The following is a 14308-nucleotide window of genomic DNA, read 5'->3' on the forward strand; positions in this document are numbered from 1 at the left end:
TTCAATCATTCTCTTTTTACAGAAGCATGTAAGTAAACCATTAAGTATTTAAAATTAAGTCCACCTTAGTAAGATACTATCTACATAGTATACAAGATATGTATTTTTGCAAGTGGTTTATAAATTGTACTGTTAGATCTGAGAAATGATGTATTTTAATTTTTGTATTTTTTTATGAATGATTTTCATTATTTTATATTGTTTAATGAAAGTATTTTATACTTATACTGTGGATTCACAGCTGTTGACGTGATATACAGTGTTCTTGGTTTTGGTTTTCACATTCATTTTTGGAGTTTGTGAAGTTGTCTCTTTGCTTATATTTTTTGATGATGCTGGTAGAATTGAAATAATTTTTTGATGATGCTGACAGAGTGATGATAAAATATCATGTAGCCTATCTTATTTTGCGTTATCATACCTTTATATCTTGTTCTTTTGTTAGAATAAATTCTACCCACCCTTACAAAACAAAGCCTATACAGTGTGTTTGTGTGAATACAGGTGTTGTGACATTCATGCACTGGGCCAGTAATCAAGGATCCTCACTCCTCACCACTGATACTGGTGAGGGACATTCACTTGGAATAAAAATACACGCACACAATATTTCCAGATGCAGCAGGGAATACACTCCCATCCTAGGGATGCTTTTCCTCTCACTGTCCAGACCCCAAATACGACTCCACAATGACCACAACTATAGATTTGAGTCCTCAGCCGAGTGTTTCAAACCAAGTACTCCACCACACTCTCTGTGAAACTAGTGATCTGTGTCCCTGCTCCAAGTAGCTGGCACACACACACTCTTTGAGATTTCAATTTCACACACACACACACACACACACACACACACACACACACACACACACACACACACACACACACACACACACAAAAGAATTACCCAGATTTATCAGCTAAGCCCCCTCTGCCAGACTATAAGGTAGATACTACCACCAGAACATGCCAAAGCCAGCTACACTACGGCTCTTATCAGGGTATCCAATTATACTGAATAAAATTATTACTAAAACAAATGGTAGTGTTGGAACAATGTAGCAAGGCTTTCAGGAGTGGCCACAGTGTCACCAAATAAATATAAATACTCTCAAAGGTTAAAATATTTGCTAAAAGACCAGCCACAATGAAAAGTTTAAATACATTTAATAATAAATAATAAAAGAACATGAAAATACTAAATATCTATTTACAATAAACACCAGAGTTTCAATCACAGGAAATATTATTAATAACACAGGTGGACAGGTTCACACAGTTACAGAAAAACAATACTTAAAGGATTACTGTCTCATAGTTCACTTACTAGAGCAAGGCAAGATGAAGTGTGTGAGTGGTCCTTCTTTGTCTGGTTTCAAAAACAGACTGCCCTGAGACTTCTCTCATCTAGTATTAAAACATAATTTCAGTGCTGGATTACTGAATGACATCACATCCATCTGGTCATCTGACTTCTAGTTCCCATACTACCCCCTTTACAAGAAACTGAGTCAGAGTCTTGCACATGTGTGTTACCACACACACACACACACACACACACACACACACACACACACACACACACACACACACACGCGCGCACACGCATAGAGCTTTGCTAATATGTGTTATAGCATATGGAAGCTATAAAACTATTTTAAAAACTTCTACCCTTCCAAGGTAGCAATTAGTTTACCCCTAAGAACACTACAGTAGCATTCCTAGTCCTGGTTTTCACAGACATTTTGTTTCTGGGTGCAATCAGAACTGTAAGATACAATTTTTATGGTCTAAACAAGGTAATTTAATTTCATACTATCTTTCAATGTTAGCTGGACTGAGATTAACGTCTTCTCTTCCAGTATCCTCTGTTACAATAAATTAATTTCAGCAGCTACAATACAGTCTGACATACGGGTGTATTTCTTTTCTGTCCATCAGGACCCACGGTTGGTACATTTTTAACACAAGCAACTTTACAAATACATTTTTTTTAATACAAGCACCTGTACAAATCAGTTTGATATACAAATGACATATAATTCTTTACAAAACTCCAGCCAGCTATGCTGGCATATGTTAGATACCCGCTGCCCTACTTCTCCTGGCATAGCTGGCAATACCTCACATCATCACAGGTGTATGTCTTTTTTATCTAAATAAAAAATTGTTCAGCAGGTATTTAATTTTTTCATATACTCAACTATGCATATATCAATAGGAAGAGTTAAATTCAAAAGTTGAAAATATAAAGTTCATTAATGCAACCATTTCATAGCACTATTTTTGTTCATGTACAGACGAAACAGCTATGCACCTTCTGAAGTGTGGTTTGAGCTCTCCCAGTCCCATATGTAAATGAAATTAACTCTAAGGAGATAGTAGCTTGGAGATGGGGGGATAAGGAACAGCTGGTCTTCTAAAAAGCCAAGTAATGCTATTACTCCCCTTCATGAGAATGCAGAGGAGCATGCCCCTGTGCAAAAACTGCATCCTCTATCATTTTTATTTTAAGAGTAAAATATGTGACAAGTTAATATTCTTTTGGGAACAGTGCTATGTACTCCTTGGGCTGATTATACTTGCTTTATGGCTTTATAGCACACCTGCTACTGTTCTTGTTCACTAAAATATGCATAGATTCCTGCTGTAACTTTTATATTAACTCACAGCTCTGTTATTTGGCATAAAATATTTTGACTTTTAGAGCTTGAGTTACTTGCTGTCAGCTTATTATTATTTGTATCAGACAAACATTTTCATTGACTTTTTTCACTGATAACCATTATCTGAGTAGGTACCCCATAGTTTCTATAGCATCTCTGCACATAATGCTGGCATTGCTTAGGTCTATATGACAACATCGAACTAACAAAAGTTCAATTGTTGTAATATCGAACCCTGAAGTCCAAAACCTAACAAAACCAAAAGCACAGAACAGGAATTTTTTTTCCCAAGGAAAGAAATCGCTGTTCCTTGACAAAAAAAAAAAAAAAAAAAAAAAATTAACCTTAAACCTAAACCAAAGAGGGGGGCTTTGCCCCCACCCCCTCAACATGGGGGGCTGTGCCCCCCTCTACTTAAATATACCAACTTTGAGATTGCACCCCAGTGGAGGAAATAGCAAAGCCCCAAAAATGGCCCACCAATTTTTTTCCCCTGGGAAAAAAGTCGATGTATCGTGGCTTCGCTATTTTCAACTTTCAATTTGTATTTTGCAATTTAGAGAATGATGCAAAATTGTGTCTAGGTAATTGATCTTTTTCTTGTTTTCAAACTATTAGTGGTAGAGAAGTAATATTGATGGAAATTATGACAAATCACCTGCAAATAAATGAGTGGACATTTTGTGGTGCTGTGATTCACATTAGCTCAGCTTTTTTGTTATTTGCTGCTATTATTTAATTGGTGAAATTTCTTTTTTGTGTTAGAAAAAGTGTTTATTGCTTAACTGCTTTTGGAATGACAGAAGCTTTTTGTGATTATTCAAGGCTCAAGGCATGGTTTGGATTTGGGGAGGGTATATAAGAGAAAATAGCTTTTGTTTTGGGGAAGACATAATCAAGTGTTGGAGTATTTTTTTTTTTTTTTTATTTTATTGGCCAGTGTTCCAGCTGTGGAAGGGTGGCACTGCTAACTTGCACAGGAGAGGTTAGCGTATTATGAAACTGGGGCACTTGGATCTAAGGTTGGTGTTTCAGTCTTAATGGCTATGACGGCTGGTGTGAGATTCTTCAGCAGATGTCAGTATGGAACATCAATTAGAAGATGGAAGCTGCTAAGATCTTTGCATATGGTATTATAACTGCATTTCTAGAAAATGATAGTTGATCATGATGTTGGTAGGTTAAGTTATTTTGATTTAGAGTGGCTGTTTTCTTTTGGCTATGGTACTAGTTTTGCTTTTTCTTGGGGGTCAGGGGGGTAAAAATCTTACATAATGTTTAGATTTAGGAATTTTATGTGACTGTTGTATAATTGTTTATTGACCAACATGATGTAGACCACAGCAGTGAAACCAATTGATTGAATGACCTCTTCAGTACATACAGAGACTACTCACACACCCTCTCCTACAGCAGGGTTTGCAGCCTGTGCCCTTTAAATAATATTATCAGCAATGTACTTTGAAACTCCTGAGAAAAGTGAATGCACCATTTGAAATTCACAACTTTAACTCATTATAGTGCTATCTTCAATGTGCAAATTGTTGCATGACCACACACATATCATTTTATGTACCATATTATATTTATTTGCCACTGATCCATTGTTGTCAATACTGTTATGAAGGGTATTTTCTGTTTCTTTTTTATGCGTTTGTGGATATTAGTAGGTATAGTCTTTTAAGTGTTTAGTGGAGGATTTTTTTAAGATTTAAAGGCTGTTACATAGAAGAGTTATCTTTCTGTCCATTAATGCACTAAGTATACACAACAAGGTTCACTTACTTCACTGCTGGATATCAAGCCTGTTGTTGAGATATGGTTGAAAGTAAGTAACCCAGGTATAACTCCTTCTCTTCCTGGTGTGGTAGTACTACATCAGTTCATATACACAAAGGAACAGACTGTGTCACTGTCTCATATCGGCACAAGCTAACCAGCTACCTATATTACAGACTTTCAGAGCTACTGTCTTTGGCATGTATATCTATATTCTCCCCAGCAAGAGTGAATGTAGAGCTGAAAAAACCCTGAAATGGTTCCATACACAAGTTGCATCTTAAATCATATTCACAGATTTTTAACACTGACTGATACTATTCTAAGAAACTTTTATGCCATAATTCATCTCTGCGGTTTGACTTATTTGGTCTCCTTACCCAAATAAATAGATGATGTTACCAAATATGAGAACATACTCAATTAGATCTTGGTCACTAAATCACTAAATACCTATGTGACGTCCCCATTCTGAGACAGTAATCAAAGAGCCCAAATCCTCACCACTGATGTTCACTTGGAATACAAATGGATACATTCAGTATTTCCAGATGCAGACCTCTCTACATTAAGTACAATTTCCTTTAAGAGCACACAGGGAACACAGTCAGCCTGGGGATTGGATTTCTCTATATCTGTCTTGCTCCAGGGCCCAGTAAGTTTCCCCACTAGTACAGCTATAGGGTTAAGTCCTCAGCTGAGTGTTCAAGCCAAGTCCTTCTGTACTCTCTCTCTCTGTGAAACCAGTGCTTCATGTCCCTGTTCCAAGTAGCTGACACACATACACTGTGAGATTTGATTTTCACACATACACGCACGCACACACACACACACACACACACACACACACACACACACACACACACACACACACACACACACACACACACACACACACACACACACACACACACACACACACACACACAAACACACACACACACACACAAACGCACACACACACACAAACACACACACACACACACACACACACACACACACACACACACACACACACACACACATACACACACCTGGGAAAGGCTGGCACAGATTTACCCACTGTGCCCCCTTCTGTCCAGACTATAAGGTAGTTATCACTGCCACCAGACACTACAAATCCAGATACCTACGGCTCTTGCAAGGGTACCCAATTATACTGAGTGAAATTAATATTAATACAAATGGTAATGTTGACCAAACAGTCAGGCTTCAGGAGTGGCCACATTGTCACCAATAGATATAAATACTCTCAAAGGTTAAAATAGTCTGTAAAGGACCAGCCACAATGAAAAGTTTAAATATATTTAATAATAAATAATAAAATAACATGAAAATATGAAATATCTATTTCTAGTAAACACCAGAGTTTCAGTCACAGGAAATATTAAAAATAACACAGCTGGAAGGATTCACACAGATACAGAAAAATAATACTTAACCATTCTCACTATATTTTCCAGACTGATCTAGAGAATTACTATTCCTAACCTTAAAATTTCCCTAGAAACACATTAACTATAGGACTCTTACTAAAAAATTGTATTAAAAAATAGCAAATCTATAGCTAGCAAAATTAAGTGCTAAAACTGGTGTAATTTAAGAGCTAAAATACTTATTAAGTGCTAAAACTGGTGTAATTTAAGAGCTAAAATACTTAAGTGCTAAAACTGGTGTAATTTAAGAGCTAAAATACTTATTAAGTGCTAAAACTGGTGTAATTTAAGAGCTAAAATACTTACCTTATAGCTCTAGGAAGCCCTAGGAAACCTTGTTGATTACAACAACCCCGCACCGTTCGCCCTCGATTAGCTTGGGCTCACTTTGCTCTTCTCCCTGCTCCCTATTATCACTCGCCCCCACTACCTCTACATTTATAGTAAAATAGCCACTCCCCCACTTACTACATCCAATCAGCTTTCATCTAGGTTATTTCCCCACACCCCATTTCCTCTATCTACATTCTACTAGCACCTATCAGCTTTTATCTGGCATTCTCCTATCCCCTACCAGTATAGTTACTTCCACACTTTCTTCTGGTGTTGTATCACCTGGAAATACAGTTCCTTAACACAATAGCTGTATCCCTAACAATGATTTATTCCCCTCTACTACCCCTCCTGCTGGTCCCATACCTCCTTACCTTGTATGAAAACCAGTTTCTCATGGGAATTCAAATCCCAAAGGGCCATACTATCACCCCAGCTGTAAATCTTCCCACCTTCAACCATACATATAATACCGGGTCCTGCTCAAGGTCTTCTTCACTCTATCAACACACTTACCCCTGGCACATTAGCCCTAGTTCCAGACACTACTACAAACTTATAAATAAATTCCTGAAGCTTATCCCTCAGTACAAACCTAGCCTAATACGTGGTAGTGACATTCACCCCAACCCTGGTCCATCCACTTCTGATATATAGACCCCCTCTACTAGTAACCTAAGCTACAATCCTACAATCAATAGAACAACTAACTCTCTCCTAGTCTGTCACCTCAATATTAGAATCATTAATAACAAGGTACATGAACTGCATGCACTCCTGGCTATTCACTCCCCTGAGATTCTCTGTCTATCTGAAACCTGGTTAAAACCTAACACTACAGACAAGGAAGTGTTACCACCTGGGTATGATATACAGGGCTGGATCATGTTTCCAGGAAGGGGGAGAGGTAGCTATATTCTACAAATCTGAGCTAAATGTGACCATAGATGTAACACATCCACCGCAGATTAATAACCAAAATTCTTGCAACTAGATTGCAACTAAACAAAAGTAAATGCATTATTATCATCTGAACGTATATTCCCCCCAGGTAACAATATAACTACACTTGAAGACACCCTGCACTGGCTATCATGTCATTACCCCCAAGAAACCCTACTACTCGGGATTTTAACATGGACTGGAGCACCTGTTCCTCAGAATCCCCATCAACTCATATTAACCTGCATGCTTTTAATCAAATCATATGCACCCCTACCAGGCTAGGTAAACCCAATCAAAAAGAAAGATACGTGATTGGGTACTCATAAATAGTCACCCCCCAGCTGTACACTGCTGGTACCCTCCCCGATGACCTAAGCGATCACCTTCTCACTTACATAGTTAAGCACAAAGCCATTAATCCCCAACAACCCTTACTCAGAAAAGTTAGAAACAAAAAAGACTTTGACCCTGCCAAATTCCAACAAGAACTTAACTCATGTAACTGGTCTATTCTAAAACACCTCCCCTTAGAGGAGGCAGTTGCATACTTTAATAACAAATTTCTTGAGATCTTAGATTTGCATGCACCTGCTCGTTCAAAGAGAACAAAAGCAAAACCTGCACCATGGCTTTCTAAAGAGTCTAGACTTAAAATTACCTGTAGAAACAAATTATGGGCTTTATGACATTCTATTAAAGACCCCCAAGATCAAATTTAATATAAGAAATCTAGGAACGAAACCAAAAAATCCATTTTACAAGACAAAAAACAATACTACTGCAACTTACAGACAGTAAATCAAAACAACCCTCAGAAGATTTGGGCAGGATTGAATAATTTACTTCGTCCTGGACAAACTTCTATCCCCATCCCAGCTGCTACTATAGATAATTGCCCCAAGGATGTTTCAGATAGTTTTAACCGATTCTTTACTAAGACAATTCAAGCCCTAGCAAGTCAACTACCTCCTAGCTCTCCTGGTCCTGAAAGTACCACCCCTAGAAACCTACCCTCATTCAGCTTCCAAGCAGTAGCCACGTCACTTATCCGTACCTTGATCAAAAATTAAAACCCACCACACTATCTGCTGATCAACTCCCCACTGAGTACCTTCAAAAATTAGCTGATGCTATTGCCTACCCAGTATCAATACTAATTAATCGAACCCTAGCAGAAGCTAGAATTCCCACCATCTGGAAAATATCCTGTGTAATCCCGCTTCATAAAGGAGGCAGCTCTACTGAATTCTCCAATTGTAGGCCACTTGCAAAGATTACAGAAAAATGTCCACACCACAGCACTACTTCAGCCCTACTAGCTTTCGCAAACACCATAAACCATAATCACAACAACATCACATATCCTCCAGCCTCTTCTTGGATCTTTCCAAGGCATTCGACATGGTTGACTACCAACCTCTAATACGCACCCTGCAAACATTCTGTCTAGATACTAAGGCCCTTCAGTGGTTTACATCTTACCTGAATGGGAGACTGCAGGCTGTTCTTTGGCAGAACAAAATCTCTAAGCTACTACCCAACACCCTTGGAGTACCACAAGGCTCTATACTAAGGCCCCTGCTGTTTTCCATCTTCATTAATGACCTGTATACTGTCATCCCAAAAGTCAGCTGTATTCAATATGATGATGACTCCACTCTGATCTGTTCCATCACATCTCCAACAGACTTATGGTCTGCTACCCAGTCCACCTTTAACACTACACAGTTATCTTTCTGAAAGTTGTTTGATACTAAATCCCCAAAAAAACTTAAATGCTGTTATTCTCACCAACACAAAGGTCTCTTGCTTTTACCTTTACCATAAATGCAAATGATGGCATATTAATCTCCCTTGACCCGTCTACAAACTACTAGGTGTCATTTTAGATAATAATCTAAAATTTGACCTACATGTAAACCAATTGATCAAAACCATCAATAAAAAACTAGGGTCACTTTATAGAATAAAAGCCTTCCTAACCCCTCCAGCTAAAATTGCCATAGTGCGCTCTCACTTTCTCTTAACACTTCTGTATGCATCCCCTATACTCTCTAATATAAACAAGACTGTACTTAACAAACTCTCAACCTGCTACAACCACATCGCCAGGTTTGCCACTGGGCTGCCTTTTAGGACACATCATTAGATCAATCTTAACCAGCTTGGGTGGCTTGAACTACCCAGTCTAATTCAGTATAACCAACTGATCATGGCTAATAAAATCCTTTATAATCCGGATAATACTCCTGCACTTAAAAATCTTATCACCCCCTATCACAATCCGTGACTGCTTAGATCCTCTAACAGACTACTAATTCAGACAAGCAAAATTAATGCAGCTGGTGACTCTCTCTTTGCAAACTCTGTAGGCAGATCCTGGAACTCACTTCCAGCTGACATTACTTTACTCTCCTCCCTAGGTCAATTTAAAACTAGACTCAAACAACATCTGGCGCTAAACTGGCTATGTCATTGTATCAGGCCAGGCTAACTCTCTTCTAGATTATATAAAATCTATTAATTAGCTACTGTTTAATTTATCCCTGACTTTCACCAGGGTTTAACTCTAACCTGCGGAACATGTTTATTATTGTTTGCTTATGTACTCCTTGTCAGAATTATAATTGTAACATGTTTTTAATGTTTCTGTTTACCTGGAGCTTTTCTTCCTGGGCCTCCGCTAAAAATGGACATGCATCCAGTCGGACTATCCTGGTCAACAAATGTAAAATAAAATAAAATAAATAAATAATAAATAATAGACCAAGGCAAGATGAAGTAGGTGAGGGATCCTTCTGTGTCAGGTTCCAAGAAACAGTGCCCTAAGACTTTTGTCTCACCTAATATTTAAACAATATTTCTGTACACAATGACTTCACATACATCTGGTCATCTGACTTCTGGTTCCCATGCAACCCCCCCCCCCCATTGCTAGAAACTGCCAGGATTTAGCACCTACATGTCAATAATACACACACGAGCATTGCTTAGATCTGGTGCAGCTTCTGGAAGTCATAAAATAATTTCAAACTTATACTCCTAAAGAGAGTAACAAACCATGCTTGTTACAGACCTTGCATTGTGGCTTCATTCAAAACTGAGATAACATCTTTATACCTTAAGCCCAGTAATTTAATTTCTTACTATTTTCCAAAGTTAGCTGGAGATGAGCTTAACCACGTCTCTCCCAGTATCCTCTGTTAACATACTGTTGATACATTTTTAACACAAGCAACTTTACAAATACATTTTTAAACACAAGCATCTGTACAAAGAGGATCATAGGAAGTTACTAGGCTATTGACCCTGAGGACCTTACAAGCCTAGCCGAGAATTTAGCTCATGTTCTGACAAGTCAGCACTCGATGCCCTTATCCAGCAGGGACACAGGTGGAATCTCAGGAATGTATTTTCTATTCCCCATCCAGTTATCCAGGTTGTGCTTAAAAAGGGTTAATGAGGTCAGTTTGATATACAAATGACATACAATTCTTTACAAAATTCCAGCTAGCTGTGCTGGCATGTGTTACACCTCCACTGCCCTATTTCTCCTGCCATAGCTGGCAATACCTCACATCATCACATCTGTTCCCCCTTTGAAGACTCAATCTAGTTTTTCAAGTGACCCCTGAGAAACAATCTTGAGACGAATGAACCGATCTTGGAATATATTAACCCATACTCTTTCTAGAAAGCCCATCTCCATTGACATTGCTAAGCCCACTATGGTGCTGCACTGTCATATCATATGCCTGCAATCCTAGGCTTCCACCTTAGTAACTTGGCATTTTGTTCGCTGGCTCAATGTAGTCATGTTAAAGGATTGTGGTCTGTAGCTACAGTGAATTTCCTTCCATACAGATACGGTTAAAGTTCCTGCAGTACCCATACTATGGCAAGACATTCTTTTTCTGCTGTTGCATAACATTCCTCCCTAGGTTAGAGACTATGGCTGAGATATACCACTGGGTGCTCTTCTCCCTCTGAAGCACCCCTTGATTCAAAGCATCCACCCGCACAACAAATTATTTGCTATAATCTGGACTGGCTAACACAGGAGGTTCTCCCAAAGCCCCTTTAAGCTTTTGGAATGCCTGCTCATATACTGGGGTCCACACTACCTTGTCTGGCCTGTTTTTCCTTGTCAGATATGTAAGGGGAGCAGCTATTGTACTATAATTAGGAACAAACTTTCTCTAGTACCCTGCTGTCCCCAAGAATACCCTCACCTGCTTTTTAGTAACAGGGACAGGTCATGCCTGAATGGCTTGCACTTTGAGTGGTTCTGGCCTGATCTTACCACTCTGTAGTTTATGTCCCAGGTAGGAGACCTCTGTCATACCCACTTGACACTTACTGGGCTTAATGGTCACCCACGCTCTTTGCAGTCTGCCCAGGACCTTCCTGACATGATGAAGGTACTCATTCCAGAAATGGCTGTAAATGGCAATATCATCCAGGTAAGCAAGGGCATAATCTCCGCCTCCTGCAAGATATGATCTACCAGCCTCTGGAATGTTGCTGGGGCATTTTTTCATCCTTTCATCCCAAAAGGCATCTTTGTAAACTTGTATAATCTGAGAGGAGTCACAAAGGCTGACCTCTCTCTAGCAGTGGGAGTCAAGGGCACCTGCCAGTGCCAGTAGCCCTTGGTCAGATCAATAGTGTTCAGAAACTTAGCCCCAGCCAACTGCTCTAAGGCTTCATCTGTCCCAGGCATGGGGTAAGCATCTGACTCTGTGTGACTATATTTAGTTTCCTGTAGTCCACACAGAACCTGGTGATGCCATCTTTCTTTGGTACCAGCACCACCAGGGATGCCCAAGGACTGCTGAACTCATGGATTACCCCCAGTTCCAACATTCCTTGTATTTCCTCCCTCAGAGTCTGTCTGACTCGCTCAGGCACCCTGTAAGGGGCCTTCTTAATAGGCCTTTGGGGTCCTGCATCCACATGGTGCTGCACCAGGTGGGTGCACCAAGGTTTCCCAGTGAACATGTTCCCAGACTCCTGTAACACTACTCAGATTTCTCGAACATGGGTAGGGGATAGCTGCTGAGACATTGCTACCCCTTTTACTGAGGTGTCATTCCAAGCCTCATTGAGGAGATCAGTCACCAGATCGCCCTCAGACTCCTCCTGCAATCTACTGCAAATACTCAGCACCAGGGTCTCCCTATCATGGTAAGGTTTCATCATGTTAACATGGTACAGTTTGTGCCCCTGCATCCTGCCTAGCAGTTCTACTATGTAGTTAACATCACTGACCTTCCTTACCACTTTGAGGGGTCCCTCCCAAGCTACCTGCAGCTTATTGTGTCTGACAGGAATGAGAACCATCACCTGCTGTCCCACAGCATTCTCTTGGGCTAAAGCATTCCTGTCATGCCAAACTTTTTTCTGCTGCTGGGCTCCTGCCATGTCCTCCTGGGCCAAACCCATAAGCTCCCTAAGCCTTGTCTTGAGGTTTAGGACATTATGCCACAACATACTCCTTGTGGGATTCACACTCACCCTCCCAGTCATCATGAATCAAATCTAAAGGCTCCCCCTCACCCTATGCTCATACAGTGACTCAAATGGTGAAAAACCTATGAATTCCTTGGGTACTTCTCTGTAAGGAAACAGCAGATGGGGCAAATATTTGTCCCACTCTGTCTTAAACTGGTCTGCAAATGCCTGTAGCATGGTCTTTACTGTAGAGTTTAACCTCGCCACAAAATCATTAGTCTGCAGATGGTAGGGGGTGGTCTTTAGGTGCTTTACCCCACAGCGCTTCCACAGACAAGCCAGCAGGTCTGACATTAAATTGGCATCTCTTTCAGTCAGTATTTCTCTCGGGAAACCTACCCTGCTGAAAATCTCTAAAAAGGCATTTGCCACCTTCTCTTTTCTATCCATCAGGACCCACTGTTGGTACATTTTTAACACAAGCAACTTTACAAATACATTTTTAAACATAGGCATCTATACAAATCAGTTTGATATACAAATGACATATGATTCTTTACAAAATTCCCGGTAGCTGTGCTGACATATGTTACACATCCACTACCCTACTTCTCCTGGCATAGTTGGCAATACTTCACATCGTCACAACCACTCATTCTAGTATGGTAGCCAATATAATTAGCAAGCATGTTCCCACATTTATTAAATGATCACACTACAAAAAAACAGTAAAATTCCATGGTATTAATATTGATATAGCCTTAAACACTTCAACTCTGGCATTTAACCTTTACATGTAAATCTGATAACTCTTATTTTCAGCTTCTTATGCATTTTGAACAAGCTTACTCTCTTGCTCAAAAACACACCAGATCCTTTTATCAACCATCAAATCTGTCTACTATAAGGTCCATGATGACTCATAGGCCCCATTAGTGTAGTGTCTACCATAAAATAAGGTCCGAAGTAGACCATAATAAACTTAAAAGCCCACAAAATAAGTAAAAAATATCTTTGAGAGCACACAGTTTTAATTTCAAAACCAACAGACCCACAGAATATCAGTAATTCTAAAAACAATTGCACTCAGTTATCCAATTACTTCTTCCTGGAAATGTCCATTCTGCATTACCCCTTCCCATCTCAGTGATTAATTAAACAGATGATGACCTCTTTGAACATCATTTTCATGATTCATTTCAAAAGCTCTTATGTTCCAACCTCATTGGTAATGTTCTGTCTCCCTTATCACAACCAGGCCACTTTTACCCTCATAAAGGTACACCACCACAAGTCCTCATATTTCTCCAACCACTGAAATCTGGGTCAATATACTACATCAGAGTATCTTCTGAATTTCTTAAGATGTCTGTGCTAACATATCTCAGCCTTTCATAACATTAATCAACTGAACTACAAAAGAAGAACAAATTTAATTCTGCTGAAAGCAGATTCTCATTGTACCATTTTAAAAGAGAGTCCAATAAACTGCATTCAATAATTTCTGCCCTGCTGAGATCATGATAAAGTGTCAAAGTTTGTCCAAAAGCAAGTTTTTGATATCTATCCTGCCATAACATGATTTCACACTTTTAGCATGGCTTTAGACCAAGTCATGGGGCAAACACTATTCTCCTGCATCTGGTTGACTTTATTTTGTAATAATTTAGATTCAGGTATCTTCAATGGCATCAC

Source organism: Protopterus annectens, chromosome 9.part0, assembly GCF_019279795.1.
Source record: "Protopterus annectens isolate FY-2018-M chromosome 9.part0, PAN1.0, whole genome shotgun sequence".
In the NCBI taxonomy this organism is placed as follows: domain Eukaryota; kingdom Metazoa; phylum Chordata; order Ceratodontiformes; family Protopteridae; genus Protopterus; species Protopterus annectens.